This window comes from Pelodiscus sinensis, chromosome 3, assembly GCF_049634645.1.
Source record: "Pelodiscus sinensis isolate JC-2024 chromosome 3, ASM4963464v1, whole genome shotgun sequence".
Taxonomy (NCBI): domain Eukaryota; kingdom Metazoa; phylum Chordata; order Testudines; family Trionychidae; genus Pelodiscus; species Pelodiscus sinensis.
Window position 1 is genome coordinate 8,154,211 of NC_134713.1, and position 17,894 is coordinate 8,172,104.

The 17,894-nt window shown below is 44.5% G+C and overlaps 2 long non-coding RNA genes across 6 annotated transcripts in view; one reads left to right on the forward strand and one right to left on the reverse strand.

The window, feature by feature from the left end:
- The window catches only part of LOC102455932 (uncharacterized), a 45,444-nt gene that overhangs the window by 17,362 nt on the left and 10,188 nt on the right, over positions 1–17,894 (forward strand). Inside the window, exons 1-3 of one of the 5 annotated variants that reach the window (XR_003086916.2) lie at positions 1,195–1,330; positions 5,561–5,741; positions 9,428–9,583. This is a non-coding gene — a long non-coding RNA (uncharacterized LOC102455932). Of the gene's footprint in view, positions 1–1,194; positions 1,331–5,560; positions 5,742–8,595; positions 8,714–9,427; positions 9,584–11,068; positions 11,257–17,894 lie in introns of those variants that run through there. The other 4 variants (XR_012902466.1, XR_003086917.2, XR_012902467.1 and 1 more) reach the window with 4 other exon arrangements.
- LOC112543701 (uncharacterized) lies at positions 1,085–8,160 on the reverse strand. Its single transcript, XR_003086915.2, has 4 exons — positions 7,790–8,160; positions 5,548–5,635; positions 3,518–3,644; positions 1,085–1,223 (listed from the first exon to the last, which is right to left on the reverse strand). It is a non-coding gene; the product is annotated as an uncharacterized LOC112543701 (long non-coding RNA).

Sequence of the window (17,894 nt, forward strand, 5' to 3'; positions counted from 1 at the left end):
GGGGCATTATGGGAAGTGCTGGCTGCTTAGCCTTATGGGCAGAGCCTGAGAGGTGCTGACTGGCTCCCATTCGCCACATTTGGGTCCAGCGCTGCAGGTTAAGGCTTAATTTTTGTATTCATGCCAGTCAGTGTGAAAGAAGCTATTTGCATATATTTGCAAGTATATTCAACCACACTTAATTTGCAGCCCTGGGCATGTGCTGTGAGCATCATTGTGGTCCCCAGGGCTTCCAAAGTTGAGGAGCCCTGGTCTACACAGCAATTCTGTTATTTCGAAATGAATTCAAAATAACGGATAGCTTATTCCGACTTCTGTAAACCTCATTCCACGAGGAATGACGCCTATTCCGAAATAGCTATTTCAAAATAGCAGTAGTGTGGACGCTCCACTGCTGCTATTTCAAAATGGCTCCTCACCAGGACCATTCTAAGTAATTACTCCCCAGTGCTTCCTGGGGCTCTAAATTGAGGTAGTGTGTCCACATAAGGGGAGCCTGCCTCAGAGTAATTTTGAGGCTTCCCTGTAGTGTAGACGTGTGATTTCAAAATAAGCTATTTTGGAGTATTTCTTCCGGAATAGCTTATTCCTAAATAAGCATGCAGGGTAGACATACCCCAACTGGGTTTTGTTTCCTCTGTTCTCCTCATTTTGGACGACGGGAATTCAGAGCAGAAGGAAGGTCTAAGGCAATAGAGTTTTGGGGTGAGGGCTACACACCGTACAGTCAAGCTGGGAATAAACCCAGCTCCTCTGATACCACAAACTGATAGGGTTTGTAATAACTATAAAAATAAAGAACTACCCACAGGAGTTGGTTGGAACCTAAAGAGATATGGACCATTGTTTACAAATACTCTTGGGTGGTATTAACATGGGAGGGGTAACTTTTAGAATATTTTATTGTATTTTTTATAGTTAAATCAGGTAGATTTCTAAAGAGAAGAAGTATGGAAACAGCCACCTTGTCTCCCAACAGCACACACACATTTTGATACAACAATATCATACAAACTTGCTTTTATTAAAAGGAAAGTAACAAATATTTGATTTATATTTTTTGAGGGCTCTCGTCTGGTATTCCTCCAGCTAACAGGTTTCTTTCTAGCTGAACTTAATAGCGTTTCAAGGGTCCGTTGAAGCAGAATCTGTTGATTTTAGAAGCAAGTAGCTGTCTGCTGGATTCCCAGAGATCTTGCTCAGACAATCAATTGAACTACCGCCTGTATGAAGACAAAAGAATCAGATTCTTTTATGTCCTCCAATGGAAGAAGGATCTGATTTTGTATCAAATCATATGGCCTGGGAAGAACACCCCATTCACTGAAAGGTGAGTGAAGAAGTTCTTGATTAGCCCCAGCACAGAATATCCTTTATCCCCACTGCGACATCCTTTTGGCATTTCAAAATGAACAGTTATATGCATCTTAAACAGATGATCTGTCTGCCTACAAAGCCTATATAATATAGAAAAGCACAATGTATATCCATATAGTTGTTTTACCAAACAGACATCTTGTCTACAGCTGCACCTAAAATGAGACATGCTTAGTTAGGTGATAACTAACTAACTCTGAAAGAATGTAGGAAAAGTCTAATTCTACCTACAGCCTAACACAGGCCAGTTCGGGTATGTCTACACTACCCCGCTAGTTCGAACTAGCGGGGTAATGTAGGCATACCGCACTTGCAAATGAAGCCCGAGATTTGAATTTCCCGGGCTTCATTTGCATAAGCGGGGAGCCGCCATTTTTAAATCCCCGCTGCTTCGAACCCCGTGCAGCGCGGCTACACGGGGCTCGAACTAGGTAGTTCGACTAGGCTTCCTATTCCGAACTACCGGTACACCTCGTGGAATAGGACGTTCAGAATAGGAAGTTCGGAATAGGAAGCCTAGTCCGAACTACCTAGTTTGAGCCCCGTGTAGCCGCGCTGCATGGGGTTCGAACCAGCGGGGATTTTAAAATGGCGGCTTCCTGCTTATGCAAATGAAGCCCGGGAAATTCAAATCCCGGGCTTCATTTGCAAGTGCGGTATGCCTACATTACCCTCCTAGCTCGAACTAGGAGGGTAGTGTAGACATACCCTTCTATACTAGACCCAGAAAGTCAGCTTAAGGTTCGCAACTCCATCTACATAAATAACATAGCTGGAATCAATGTACTTTAAGTGGAGTTTGGCACTCTCTCCACAGTGGAAGGTTGGCGAGAGCAAATTCTCCCATCAGCTTCTCTTACTCTTCACAAATCAAGGAGTACTGGCACCACCTAGGGACACCCTCAGTGTTTGATTCAGCAGGTCCTTACTAGACCCACTAAATCAAATGTCAGAAGATGGATCTCCAGTGCAGGTAGAAGGTGAAGATCTACCTTCTGGCATTCAATTTAGCAGGTCTAGTAAGGCCTCAGTTCTGATGGCAGTTCAATGTTAGCGGCTCCGCCAGCATGGCTCTCTGGGCATGCTCAGTGAATTGGCCAAGAGATTAGCATTACAGCTACTAGCACCGGAAGCCATGCCTAAGACCCTTGCTCACACCCTGAAGCCCTAAGGAGCTCACAACATCATGTCTCTTGCCCTCTCTCTAGTATTTTAATGGGTGGAAAAAAATCTCTTACCCTCCTAACTCCATTTCTAGGACCAGAACTGTTCTTTCAACTTATGGGGATTAATGAAAGTTACCTGAAGGGGACTACTGAGGGAAGAGGGGCTTCCACTCTCCTTGTTTGGCTTGTTTCAGGGCCCGGAGCTTCCCTTGACCTCAGGGCCAGCCTTAGGGATGGGCACACTGGGCCCATGCCCAGGGCACGATAGCCAGAAGGTGCGGGGCAACTGGATACAGGTGTTGCTGGGCAAGTATTCTTGCGCAAGAGGGCTTTTTCCCGAGCGGGAGCCAAAGTACATTACAAAGTCAGTGCTCTTGTGCAAATTCAAGTGGCCAGTGTAGACAGCTGGCAAGTTTTTGCACAAAAGCGGCTGCTTGCAAATTCTCTAGAAGCACCCAATGGCTCCTCTACACTCTGGAATGAGGGCACAGAGGCCAGCTGTCTAAGAGGAGCAAGTGAGCAGGGAAGGAGGGGATAATTTGGGGCTGCCTCAAATTTTCAGGTGTCCTGTGCTATTGTGTATGCTGCGTATGTCTGAGGATGGCCCTGTCTGACCTGTTCCTGCTGCAACATAAATTTGACTAGCTGAATATCTTCTGTAACTTAGGGCCCATTCAGTCAGAAAGAAACAGAACAGAAATAAAAGGGGTAGCAGATTTGCAAGGTGTCCAAGTTAACCTTATGGAGAAACCTTTCTGCTTAGACCCTTTGCATTCATTCTGAATAACGTTAACATTGACATCACCGAGATTTGTCGAATGACCACTCGCCCCAGTGTGTGAAAGGGGGGAATTAAAGGGCTAAGAACTGTGCTGCTTTAAGGAGGGAAGGATTCATCGGCCGTTATATGGAAAGAGAACATTGAACATTCCCGCTCACACGGCAGAGTCACTCCCGGGGAACGCCGAGCTTACTTCTGACAGCAGTGGCCAAACGGAATGCATTTGTCAATGTATATAGAAGGGGTGGGACATCGCCAAAGGAAGCAGGATCCACCTCGGTATCTACAGTCCCCTGGGGTCGTTCTGGCCTTGGAGAATCCTAAGAAAGAAAAAAAGAGTCTGAATCATCATTCTGCAGAGCAGGGCAAAGGAAGGGTTGTGGTTTCAGGATGCCAGGCGTTTCCCATTTACTGAGACCGGACCAAGTCAGCCCCATTATCTTCTAGGCCAAACGTTTACCACGGGTTATTTAAATGGCTGCCGTTCTCTCCAAGTTCAATGGCAGTCTCCTAGAATGGAAAGCAGCAATTTAAATAAACTGGGGCACTGATTTTCTAGCTGGAGATTTCAGAACCGTAGCTCCGAGTATGGGTATCCTCCAATGGCCCATGAATATAAAGGACAGAAAGCTAGGGGCTGCCTACTTTACTAACTTCTCTTTCTGGATGGGCTGAGGTGTGGATTCCCTCTGGCTCTCACAGTCATGTGCCATGTGATATCAGCAATGCAGTTTGGCTAAGGAGGGTTGACTGGCTCTGTGCCGGGTTGGTTGACTATAACTTTCTGAGGGAGAAGGGCTTGAGAAAGTCCCTTCGGGGATAAATATCTGCCTGTCTATGAGACTCCACTCAAATTTTCTTCAAAAGATTCCCTGAGGCATGGGCGACAGGTATGGAAGGCGGGGGAAGGCTCTGCCTTCCCAAACCACCAGGCATAGTCCCATCCATGTTCTGCGGGTGGAGTGTTGCTGCCCCTAGTGCTCACCCTCCCAGTACTCCAGAGCTGGGAAGGCTGGGCCAGGCCATGTGGCGCATCGTTCTTCCTCCTCCAGTGCTCTGGGGCTGGAGAGGCTGGGCCGGGCCAAGCCGCAAGGCATAGCACACCCTACCTCCTCTCTCCCCTGGTGCTCAAGAGGCTGGGTTGGGCTGAGCTAGGCTAGGCCATGTGGAGCAGTGCGTCCTACTACCTCCCTCTCTGGTGTTCTGCGCATCCCAGCATGCAGTGCGGCCCAGCCCAGCCTCCTCCCTCTCCCCAGTGCTCCAGGCTGGCCTGGACTTGGCCAGGCCATGCGGCGCGGTACGCCTTCCACCAGGGTTGGGCAGGCTATGGCAAACATGCATCCATTCCCCTCCAAGCCCTATGGTTGGAAGTGGGGAGCATGCATGTGGCATACCACCCCACATCCCACGGGCGGGGCCTAATAGGAGGGGCAGGGCCTTCCAGCCCTGCCTTCACCAATGGCCCATGCCCTCATGAATAGTTTCTACCTAACTGGCAGTGTTCAGTTTTCCCTGACTGACCTGTTGTTTTGAAAGGGCAGCCCAAATGTGGACAGCCAAATATTTTAGAATATTTTGAACACCCTAAGTTGTGTTTTCCCAAAACTCTTTTCCGCCAAAGGATAGAAACTGAAACCCTACACGCTTCATTGACACATCTACAAATATTGTCCCACAAAGAGATGATATTATTTCTTGGGAGGGGCGGGGAAAGACAAGCACATTTTTGTGAAAGGTATTGAGAAACATTGGGGCAAAGAGAGGGAGACTGCCACTTTAAGGACCTGGATTCTTTTCTTTGCAGTATAACTTCTCAGTGGGACACGATACCAGGTTCATAATAAGTCAGGTTGAAAACGGCAGAGAATTATTAACAACAGTCAGAAGCAGAACCCATGAGTATATAAGGAGTTGGTCAGACTCCATTTAACGCCAGATGCTCAGTTCTGTGATTGCCCATTTTGAGAAGAGTGTATGCCATGCAGAGAGAAGGTGGGTTAGCTTACACAGCATACTTCAGCAAGATATGAGGAAACAATGGAGAGGACAAGGATTTTGTTTTGACAGGCCATAGATCAATGAAACCTCAATGGTTATTCTTAGAGGCAGATGCTAGAGCTCAAAGAAAGGTAGAAAAAAATGTTAATGGAAAACACTAGACAATCTTCATACAGGTTCCCAGGTAACCCTTTATATCATTGATTGTTTTCATTGACATTTTACCTGGTGCATCCAGGAGCAGCAAGAAAACAACAGCAAAGACTAGATGAAGGATCTTCATGGCGGAAGGCTGACCAGGAACTCGGTGACACTGCAGACAAGAGACACCAAGACAGAAAGGAGATGGAAGTTGCTAGAACATTGAGAATTGTGAGCTGCTAAACTATGGAAATATTGCTTTAATTTAAACATTTTTGGTAGGTGTTCTTTTAAAATGAGATGTCTTGGGAATAATTTTAATGAATCAATTATATAAACTTTCGCATTGGAATTTATTTTTTCCTTAGCCAAAGTACAGACTGCAGATTTATCACATATTTGTGCATTTTATTGCCCAAAAGAGAATTAAAAGCAATTAAGAAATTACAGAAATCAAAAGAAAGGTGGTAGATACTCATGTTTGTGAAATTTCCAAGAACGAATTCATCATGTGCTGTTACAATTGATCAAGAAATAATAAACCACATCAATTCATGGATGGTTTTATTATTTAGGAAAACTTTATCCTGGTTCTCTTTTGTTCATTTCTGATCAGCCCAGTGGAATTATAGGAATGTGAGAATTTGCAAGCAAAGAACTGTTAGAATTTGTAAACTCAGACAAAATTCTCAATTCTATTAGCTATCACACATTAAACTGCAGACAATCATGATAATATTGATTTAAACCAACAGTTCTCAACCTTTTTTTCAATTTTGCCTGATATTAGCACCTATTTTACCAACACCTTCCTTCTGCTATTTTACAATATAGAGATGGGTACTGCCACCTCTTTGCAGCAATGGCTTGTGGTATCAAGGGGCTTTCTCAAAGCATACACATCAATAGCCACAACATTTTCAGGGTTGGATTTGTTAGTGGGTGTTGTGCCCAGTCCCCATGTCACTCACTGACGGGGCTGTAAATACGTAGTCATGAGGGAGGGCAAAGCCACTCACATTGAAGTGAGTGGCTTTGCTACCTGGCACATGAAGGCACAACACTACTCACTCAGATGTGGTCTAGTTGCCCTTCTGTCATGAAAGGGAAGGGCAGCCAGGCCAAATTTGAGTGAGTGGGGCTGTAACACTGTGTAATTACTGAAGTACTAGCAGGCTCACAGTTAGCCCGTAGAAAGTGTGATTTGCCTCTTCTCCCAGCTGGGAAGCTCTCATTGCAACCATTCCAGTCTCTCTGGAATTTTACCAATCATCTTCCATTTTAGGACACTTTCATTAAACATTCAAAGGTAAGTAAATATGCAAATACTGGAAACAATGGTTCAGTCTCTAGACAAATCAAAAGTTCTTCCTCTTTTGTCAGAGTGTAGAGTGGAGCATTATCGCACATTGACACACTTTATGTGCTTTAACACAGCCCTTAAAGTAAGTAAGCAAGCAAGCACAGGAAGGAGGAGGAAGGTGGTTAGATGATCAGCTTTATTTCCTGGCACTCACAGTGCTGTGAGCTGCTCCAGCACCACCTCTCCTCATTATTTGTGCTGATGTTTGCAGGCAACTGGACTGCTAGTGCTTGCAAGTGCTTAATCAGCACCAAGGAGGCTGCTGTCCCATGTGGCTATATCCCATCTGCCTTCATCTGTCCTTCTTTCCTTCCCCTTTTCTCTTCTTTATCTTTATTGCTGCCTCCCTTTGTTCTTCTCCATCCAACCTGTTCTCTTCCTTTACCTCCTCCCTGCCCTTTCTCTTCGCCTTCCAGTCTTCACCATACCCCTTTATCTAGTTCTTTCTTGCCTGCTCTCTCTTTCTCTCTGTCCCCATCTTCTCTCCTCCCTACCTTCACCTTCATTTACAACCCCATTTCCTGCTACCATCATCCCTTCCTCTGGAAACCCTCCCAAACTGCAGTTCCTGCAGTCTTCACGTTAGTTCATCATTGGACTGCTAGAGGAGACACACTGCAATTAGAGTATTAGGTTTTCCTGATGAAGGCAATTTGGATAATTTGAATCTCCTGTAGCTGATTTTAACTCTGATAGCTTTAAATGGCCAAATTTTCACTGTGGTAACCGTAACAGCTGTAGTATTGCTACTACTTCATTCCAAGTTGCATGAAGACGTGTTCTCTAGCTTCACACAACCCCAAAAGGTTTCATGAGACACCTGGAATTTCATTCAGGTAGTTCACTCTCCCAAGGGGTTATGACAACTCTGTTCTTCTCTTCAGGGGTCTCACAGTTGTCTCTCTGGACAGGACTTTAAAAGAAGAGTTAATAGATTATGAGAAAAGTGATAATAGTAGTTACCAGACAGGGGTACTCCCAGGAGTCAGGTGATGACAGTTCTGTTCACCGTCTCGCTCGTCCAGATAATTTAGAGTCAGGAGAAATACTTTGACCCAAACAGCTTGTTTTATACAGTTGGTGTCTTACTGGCAAGGCTGCTGTGGGCCAATCAACAGATGACCCCTGCTTCCGGGAAAGATTTGAAATGTCCAACCACCGTTTGGGCGTTGGAATTCTTGCAACTCTGGCTGTGGAAAATCCCATGATCATTATTCAAAACATCTTGTGCCACCCCAGATGGTGTAAGGCCCATTAGGCCACCATGTTTCTGCAAAACATCTTGGCACATCTAACGAACAACTGCTCGTTTGCCTCAGATCAGCAACTTACTTCTGCAGGCCACTTCTTGGGGGTACCCCTCACAGTGGTGCTTGACCAATTTGACACGACTCCATGTCAAGCCCTCAATCTGAACAATAATAGTCATAAGTACAGACACAAATTCTCGATGTGCCAAGCCTGGCAAAGCCAATGGTGCCTACTAATGCTAAATCCTTCTCATTCACATGTTTCATATAAGAAAGAAAGAGAAATTGCTGGGCTGATCCTCTGCCCAGGGAAATATAAGACATATTCAAAGTGTTCTATAGCGGATATCAAAATACGAGGCTACTTAGGCCTCAGGCTTCGACTATTCTGGGATGAGATTTCACAAGTCTCCCAGTCTACAGAAAGGTCTACCCTGCAACTGGTGATGTGACCACAGCACACGTACACACCAGAATGAGCTTGGATTAGCTAGGTCATGGTAGACATCATAGAAGAACAGCCTAGCAACACAAGTAGGCTTCCAGGCTCCTCTGTGTCTTTTACAACCCATGCTGCTGTCCAAGTGGCGGTGGCTTCACCACTGTTATTCCAGCCAACCAGAGAAGGCTAGCTGAGGTACGTCTCCACAGGCTGCAGACACAGCTCTGCCTCCAGTGAAGATTTGCCCTGAGATGAGGATTTGGGGACAGCCCTCCATCTATGCCAAACACCTATTATTATACAGTCTCGCTTGTTCCTCTTGCCCTGGGGAGCTTATGAAAAGAGCTAATGACAAACAGCTCTCTGAAATCAAGTGGGTTTATTTAGCAAATGGAGCAAAGCATCAGAGAAAATCATCGCAAGACAACAAAGAGCTGACACCTGTTCAGACTCCTTTAACATTATGTTGTCCTGTCTGTAAAGTTAGACGGCTTCTCTGAGTGCCTATTGCAGGTTTGTAATTTGGCTCTTTGGAAGGGGTTTGGTGCAGGGGTGACCTGCCCATTGAGTCCCTCAGGGTATGTCTACACTACAGCATTATTTCAAAATATCTTATTTTGAAATAACGCGTCTACACACAAAATGCATTACGAAATAGCTTTTTGCTATTTCAAAATAGCGCGTCCGCACTGATTGGATGCTGAATCGTATTTAAGGCCAGCCAGAACTGATTCCAGCAGGGCATTAGGTCAGAAGTTACCTTGTGGCCAGGGCGGCCAGCAGGGCACCCTGGGAAGGACTAGAGGCCCCCTATTTCAAAATAAGCATCCCACTTCCCTGCTCTGTGGGGAGATAAGAAACAGACACATCAGCCTGGCTGTCTGTCTCTGATTTCTTCTATCCCTTCAGGTGCCGATACTCAAGTCTGGTCCTTTGCAGCTGCTGACTGGAATCCAAGCATTTACCTTTAAATGGCACCTGGCTGTCGCCCTGCTGACTGTGTCTGGGTTTGAAAGGCGTTGGAGAATGTGGTTGTCACACTTCCAGATGGATGAACGTCTCCAGGTAAAATCACAATCACCCCCTGCACAAATACGAAATGTCTCCTCTTCCCCTGCCACTGCCAAACAAACCCCACGTTGGCCTCCTTTCAAACCCAACTGGATGCTGGAGTGAAATGTAACAAAGTCTGAGGAATATCCACCTGCCCTCCTAATGCTCAACTACCCTGCAGATACTTAGCCAGGTCATTGCAGGTTAATTGCAAAGGTGAAAATTAAATTGGGCCTGGCTCCTTTTTGCCTCTTTATAAGGCATCAGTGACTGTGAAGAGTTGATGGTGGGGGAGGGGCGGTTCTGCTTGTGATCGAGCTTAGAAATATCAGGCAAGTCTGGCCATCCCTCTTTTGCTGACAGAGTAGATCCTTAAAAGCTAGCAAACTGAAATAAAGCAAAGATACAGCTGATCTACCCCATGTTTCCTATCTGGGTCTCCAGTGAGCACTGAACTTGCAATCTATGGTGCTCAATGCGGCAACGAACACCCCAGGGACAGGCTGGGCACAGTACATCCTGGCATGTGTCTGTGGCTTGCTGTCAAACTGCTGTTTCAAACTCCCTGGCTACGTCTAGACTGGCATGATTTTCTGCAAATGCTTTTAACGGAAAAGTTTTCCGTTAAAAGCATTTGCAGAAAAGAGCATCTAGATTGGCACGGACGCTTTTCCGCAAAAGCACTTTTTGAGGAAAAGCGTCCGTGGCCAATCTAGACGCGCTTTTGCGCAAAAAAGCCCCGATCGCCATTTTAGCCATCGGGGCTTTTTTGCGCAAAACAGTACTGTGCTGTCTACACTGGCCCTCTTGCGCAAATGATTTGCATAAGAGGGCTTTTGCCCGAACGGGAGCAGCATAGTATTTCCGCAAGAAGCAGTGATTTCAGACAGTAGGAAGTCAGTGTTCTTGCAGAAATTCAAGTGGCCAGTGTAGACAGCTGGCAAGTTTTTCCGCAAAAGCAGCTGATTTTGCGGAAAAACTTGCCAGTCTAGACACAGCCCCTGGGATTGGCTTTTGAAACTCAGCAAATAGCCGCTCCGCCTGCTCCTTCCACACCGTCAGCAAGAGAAACCCTTTTGCTTCACAGACACGATGCAGGACACATCAAGCAGCTACAGGTTGAAACTCTCTTAACTGGGATTCTCTGCTCCGGCAACATCCATGAAAATTATGAAATGCACTGACTAGTCAAAAACCAAAAAGAAGTAACAGCAACCCTCCACGTATGTGTTGGGTCGGGAGATGAGAGTGAAGGACTGTGTGTATTTGTGAGAACAACAGAGATACACACCATGTATACACACCAGAGATACACAATGCAGTTTTGCATTGCCAAGCTCCCTCCATCCTCTTCCCTTCTCTCTGCGTGGAGATAGGATACAGAAGGTGGGGGGAGGGCTACCCTGACATCAGTGTCCCTCTCTTCTCCCTCCTACACTGTGCACAGGAAGCAGGAGGCTCCCACAGGGCAGCTCCAAGGCAGAGGGCAGGAACAGCATGACAGTGGGTGGAGGGGCAACTGAAGTGACAGCATTTGATAGCTTCCTGGCCAAACCAGTCAGGATCACCTGTCAGAGGCTCCAAGATCTACCGGTAGATCTGTATCTACCAGTCGGTGACCACTATCCTGGAAGAATTCCAGAAGAAATACAATTGTCTGAGGCAACATACCTTATAAAACAGAGGTAAATAATTTGTAAATAATTTTAATTAACTTTAGATTTCTCATTAAAATCTCTTTTTCTTTAACCAAAGTACAGAAGGCAGAATTATCTATTAACCAAAATAGAATTAAAAGCAATTAATGAATTACAGAGAATTAATGTTTATGAAATTCCTAAAGAACTGATTGTGGTGTTACAATTTACCAATAAACACAGTGATTCATTTAGAGTTTCAACAGAATCTTATAACTTAGAAGAACTTTATCCTAGTTCTGTACCACCACGGCCGGATAGCTTTGCCACTAACGCTGAAATAGAAATGTTTAAATGCAGATTCTTGTTCATTTCATTTCTGATCAGTCTGTTCTCCAATGGAATTAAGGGATTGTCTGTGCCATGGCAAGCAAAGATTTCTAACATTAGAAATTCAGAAAATCAGACAAGTTATGTAACCAAGACTGATCATTCAGTAAGTTCTCACACATTAAACCTCAGACACAAAATGCAGATAATGACTCAACCCAGCAATTCTCAATCATTTTTTTAAATCTTGCTTTCACCTTCTTCTGCCCTTTCTCCTTTTACAGTAGTGAGAAGGATACTGCCACCTAGCTGTGGAGATGAGCTTGTGGTATCTGAGTGGGGGGGAGCACTTTTCGAACAACATAACATCAAAATTTCACAATTTCAGTCAGCATCCAGTGTAGTTACCAGAACGGGAGCAGATGCATCTGATGAAGTGAGTCTTTGTCCACGAAAGCTTATGCTCCCATACATCTGTTAGTCTATAAGGTGCTACAGGACTCCTTGTCACTTTTGCAGATCCAGACTAACACGGCTACCCCTCTTATAGGTATATCATGTCCACCATTTCTTCCTTATCCACAAGGCTTAATATCCTACAAAGAAACCTATCAGATTGGTGTGACATGATTTGTTCTTTACAAATCCATACTGGCTGTTATGTATCACCTTATTATCTTCCAGATGTTGCAGGGATTCTTTAATTACTTGCTCCATTATCTTCCCTGGCACAGACGTTAAACTGACTGGTCTGTAGTTTCCTGGATTGTTATTTCCCTTTTTGTAGATGGGCACTATATTTGCCTTTTTCCAGTCTTCTGGAATCTCTCCCGACTTTCATGACTTTTCAAAGATGATAGCTAAAGGCTCAGATTCCTCCTCTATCAGCTCCTTGAGTATTCTAGGATGCATTTCATCAGGCCCTGGTGACTTGCAGACATTTAAATTTCTAAGTAAATTTTCACTTGTTCTTTTTTTATTTTAACTTCTAAACCTACCTGGAGTCACTTCAGGTACTTCCATTTGCACTTCAGGCCAGCCCAAGACTGACGCTTACCAGTGACTACAGCTTGAAGCTCTCAGGGATACTCCTAGAAAGTGGCCTGCAGAAATACACTGCTGATCTGAGCTAAGCTAGGGGGTGTTCGTTACATGTCCCAAGATGTTTTGCACAAGCCACAGCAGCCCAGTGTATCTTACACCATCTGGGTTGGCACAAGATGTTTTGTACAATGGCTGTGGAATTTTCCACAGACAGTTGCAAGAATTCTAACCTCCAAATTGCTGAAGTAATCTTAAAGTTGTAAGAAGTACAATTTGGGAGTATTTCCAGAGTAAGGGATGAGAACATAGAAAAAAATAGGTGTGAGGGAATGAGGCAGAAGATATCAGGCAAGAAAGAAACAAGTAAATTGGTTGTTCGGGTGAATACTGAAAGGGGAAGAGTTCAAGGGGAGAAAGAACAGAGGAAGCCAGAGGAGGGGTTAAAGGAAAGAGAGCAGGGCAGTATAGAGAAGAATGAAGGGAGGAAGGTGAGGTAGAGAAAAGGGGAAGGAAAGAAAGAGAGATGCAGGAAGAAAGGGGGTAGCCACAGGAGTTGCTTGCACAGTACAAGTAGTGAGTGGATGGGTCAGCTCCCTCCTCCAACACTGTCAGTCTCGGGAAATATCTGACATATAATCATCTAGCCACTTTTCTTCTTTCCATAATTTCTTACTGGTGGTAAGTGTTATGTTAAAGTATGTAAATATGCAATAATTTTCCACTCTGCATCCGACACAAAGGAGGAAGGAGCTTTGAATTGGCTGGTAAGTGAGGCATTATTTCTGCTAGTTGAATATGTAGTTACCCTTGATGGTTTAGTAGAAGTCATGTAAAACCAAACGTTTCTGGTAAACTTGCAGAGAAATTCGAACAGTTTCAAGGAGAGGTTCTCAGCTGGGGTAGGGTCATGTCACATTTTCTATGGAGTAGCACTGAGCCTTTTAGTAATTCAGTAATCTCACAGTGTCACAATGCTGCTCACTCAAATGCCTTCCCCGTCAGGACAGAGGGGCAACTGGGCCCACTTTGAGTGATATTGCGGGTGGACAAATTTGAATGAGTGGTGCTGAGACTCAGTAAGTGAGAGAACTCACTGAAATTTGGTTCTTTGTCATGGAACAACCGTATGAGTGAGTGACGTTGTGACCTGGCACATAGGGTCACAACACCCTTAAGAGACACGGCCCAGCCCTGGAAAGTTTGTGAATATTGTGGCATGGGCTTTAAAAAGGCCACCTGATACCTCAATGGCATTACCACTTCTAGGTACCAGTATCGTTCTCACTACTCTGAAAGGGCCAAGAGGAAATGCAGGTAAAAATAAATTAACAGATAGGATATGGCTGGAAAAAAAAAAGATGAGCACTGCTAGTTTACATCATTATCTGTGTTACCTCCCCACTTACCTCCCCAGGTTCCTCGGGAGCATGCAATACACACCTGTGTGCCTCAGCACCTGATGTTTTGACATTAAAGGAGATCTTGAGAATCAAGCTCCTGGATGTTCAAAAAAGACTAGAACAACTACACAAAAGGAGAAGATTTCTGCCCTTATATTTAGTCCCATGATCTCCCACCAGCCATGTTTGACCCCACTCCAACAGTTCCCTGAAACATGCCTCAGTCATTGGCTCGTGCATCAAAAAGTGAGGAATCTATTTTTGAAAACTAATCACAGCCTTAGGCAGAGGCTGTTCTCTCCTCATGGTTAGCTGCACTGTCTTTTACGAAAGTCCAGCACTTTGGGACAGCAGGTTCCCACTTTCAGTCTGATGCTCACTTACTAGAAACATCTTTCTTCAGCCCTGTCAATTAGGGTATGTCTACACTGTTGGGGTTTTCTGAGATACCGGAGGGATCCCAGAAAAATTCTGCCACGTCTAGGGAATGTGTTCCCTTTTCCACTTTTTTTTTTTCAGAATGCAAACACACTCTTTCAGAAGCCCTGTCTTCCTCATTCTTCTTCACACAGCGCATAGTCAACCTGTGCCATGACGTGCTCTGATTAGTGGGTGTGAGTGTCTCTGTGTGTTGCTAAGGTAGGAAGAACCCCATCCTGAGGAACCTAGTTCCTGCAGTAGAGCTCCAGTGGGAGGGGGAATTGGCAGCAGGGAGAATTCACCTCCATATGAGAGCACAAGTAAGCACCAACAGCACACTGATCGAATTGTTAACCTTCCCCCAGTCCCATAAGAGTAACCTTAATAAATGAGCATACCCCAGAGTATTGGGCTAATCTGGTAACAGCACGGACTAAAATGCTTACAATATTTTTTTTAGTGAGACCACCTTGGCAATGAATCTTCCTCAGTCAGAAAGTTACAGATCGTTTGAATTGTCTATAGCATTTTAAAGTTATATGTTACACTGCCATACCAGGTACGCGCTTACTCTACAATATCTCTATTATGAATTTCTAGGTATAAAACAAAATAAAATAAAAGAATCTGGTAAAAGAGGAAGTTACTACACTATGTAGGTTGAATTTGTGTTACGCTTAGTCAGTGACCATTGCTTACAAAATCTAACAACTCTATAAACCACAGAGGCAGTATCTGCTATCTGAGTTGAATTATATTAAGAAGTTTGGCCAAAGTTATGCCAAGGATTCTAGCCTATACCTGGATGTCTCTGACATAATTATTAATAGTAACATTCCTTATTATTCTGTCATCATTTCAGTTGACAGATCCTTCTATAGAGGACATCACAATTGAAGGGGAAATGCTGGCCAGGGGGAAGTCAGCAGAAATTTTGCCAGGCTCACATTCTCATTATGGAACCTAATAATCAGCATTGGCCTGGTAGAAAGCAGACTGAAGTGAAGGGAAAAAGTCCCATTGTCTTCAGTGGGTTTTGGATAAGACTCAAGGTACAGAGAGGAATTCAGAAAACAGCTCCACTGGGGTGAGGCCATATTGTGTATGTAGGGTTTGTATTTCTTCTATACACCGTGACCTATAAGGGAAGACTAAAAGAATTGGGTTTGTTTCGTCTGGAAAAGAGACGACTGAGAGGGGACATGATAGCAGTTTTCAAGTACCTAAAACGGTGTTCTCAGGAGAAGGGAGAAAACTTGTTCTCCTTGGCCTCTGAGGACAGTGTAGAAAGGGATAACTGTACCACTGCAGATATATGGATTCAACCCATCTCATGCCATCCCTGTACTGCTGGTAAGCAAAGTGCTGGTCTAGATAAGTCTGTGTTCTGTATCCCAAAATTCATTTGAACCCCCTAATTACCAAGTTAAAGTGTTGCACGGAGCAGATAAACAACGGATCAGAAATCAACGTGCATTGCTGACTTTCTGATGTTCCCAAACCCCTTCCTGCATCCTACCCTGTGACCATCCAAAGAAAACGGATTCCTTTCATTGGAAAAACATCTAAATGCTGCACACCCATTGCACAGACTTGTTTGTACTGTGATCTGGCAGCAAAACAAACAAACAAAAAGTATAGTGTTTGGGCTCCCTACAGAGGTACATAACATTCTGGACCAGGAGGTAATCGTGTCTCTACACATCCCTGGTGTCCTCCCATAAGGAATAGTGTGGTCTGTTACGGACTGCACCTTATTTGACAGATATTGGGAATCTGGCGGGAGGTGAGAGATGAATGAGAAAGGATCGGGATGCAGGAAGAGCCGCTGAAACAGGTTTAAAATAAGAGTCTATACATGTAGCACTGAGCGAGTCAACCCCCTGTTTATTGCTGCATCTCCTTTGGAGTGCTTACCCGTAGCACCACACACAGCACCAGCCCAGCTGGGTATAGCACGCCAGGGTCAGGCAAATGGCCACAAAATTGTTCGGTTGTGTGGAACTACACGTGCAAGGCAAAGGCAGTGGACACTGGCACCATTTTACACAGGCATTGGTCATTTTAGTTGATGTGTCACTCCTGAAGTAACAAAGGCACAGAGAGCACAGCTGCTGATGAAATCCTGAAGTGTCCAAGGCCTGTACGCCACTACCCTGCTTACTTCAATGCTGCCTGTCAAAGTTATAGCTGAGAGATTGGGAAAGTGTCCTAGTGTACAGGAAGGAAGCAGACTGCCATCCCTAGAAAGCCAATCAAACACAGAAAATCTGGGAAAATCTTAAAAAATAACAAATCATCTAGCAGCACCTTAAAGACTAACAAAGCATGTAGATGGTATCATCAGTTTCATGGGGACAACCCACTTCTTCAGATGACTGGATTATTAAAAGTCCAGATCCAAAAATAAACAGAAGATGGGGGGAAGAAAGGAAAGAAAAAAATAGTGAATTAGATTGTTCAAGTTACAAGAAGCTGATAGAGAAGGTGAAAATTGTGCTTAAGTATCCATTGTTTAGTTGTTTAAGTCATTAGAATGTAGAAAGTAGTGTGCTAGCCAGGTAATGTTATTGTTCATAAGTTTTTGATGGCTTTCAAACTTGTATATGATGTTAAGTTCCAAAGCTTTCCTGTGTATTTGGCTTATGAAGTTGGCTTGAAACAGCATGGTGACTTTGAGATCCATTAATGAGTGGATTTTCCCTTTTCCAGTTGCAGACTAACTCAGCTACCCCTCTGAAGTAACATTAAATCCGAACAATCAAAAAAACCCAAATGGTCTGGAAGTACTTTATAGACAAGCAAAACATATAGATGGTATCATGAGCTTTTATGGGCCCAGCCCACTTCTTCAGACCAGTCATGTGAAAAACTGGCCTGTGCTCACGAAAACTCACAATACCATCTATATGTTTTGCTTGTCTTTAAAGTGCTACCAGACCATTTGTTGGTTTTTTTTAGTTTATCCTGTACAGACTAACACAGCTGAAGGGTTTTATAACTGTTATTGGGGGAAGGAGGCAGGATCACTCCTCCTGGAACTTTCACGCTCCCACACGAGTCTTTGTTCAAGTAACAAAAGCAATTCATCTCTTAACTAAATGATCTGCCAATGAATACGAAGACACACAAATAAAGCACTGGCAAATGAGCAGGGAGACCAAGTGTGAGGGAGTGTGCGCGTGAGTGACAGAGAGTTTGCAGGCCAAGACTTTAAATGGGTTCAAAAAAAGAGCCAGATAAATTCATGAAGGTCAGGTCCATCAAGATGGAAAGGGATGGTGTCTCTAGCCTCTGCGTCTCAGAAGCTGGGAATGAGCGACAGAGGGTGTTCATTTCTTCCGGGGAACCTGCCATTGGCTACTGTCCATAGACAGGATAGTGGGCTATATGGACCTTTGGTCTTACCCAGAATGGCTGTTTGTGTGTGTGTGTGTGTGTGTGTGTGTGAGAGAGAGAGAGAGATTGTGTATGTACCTGAGTTGCCAGCTT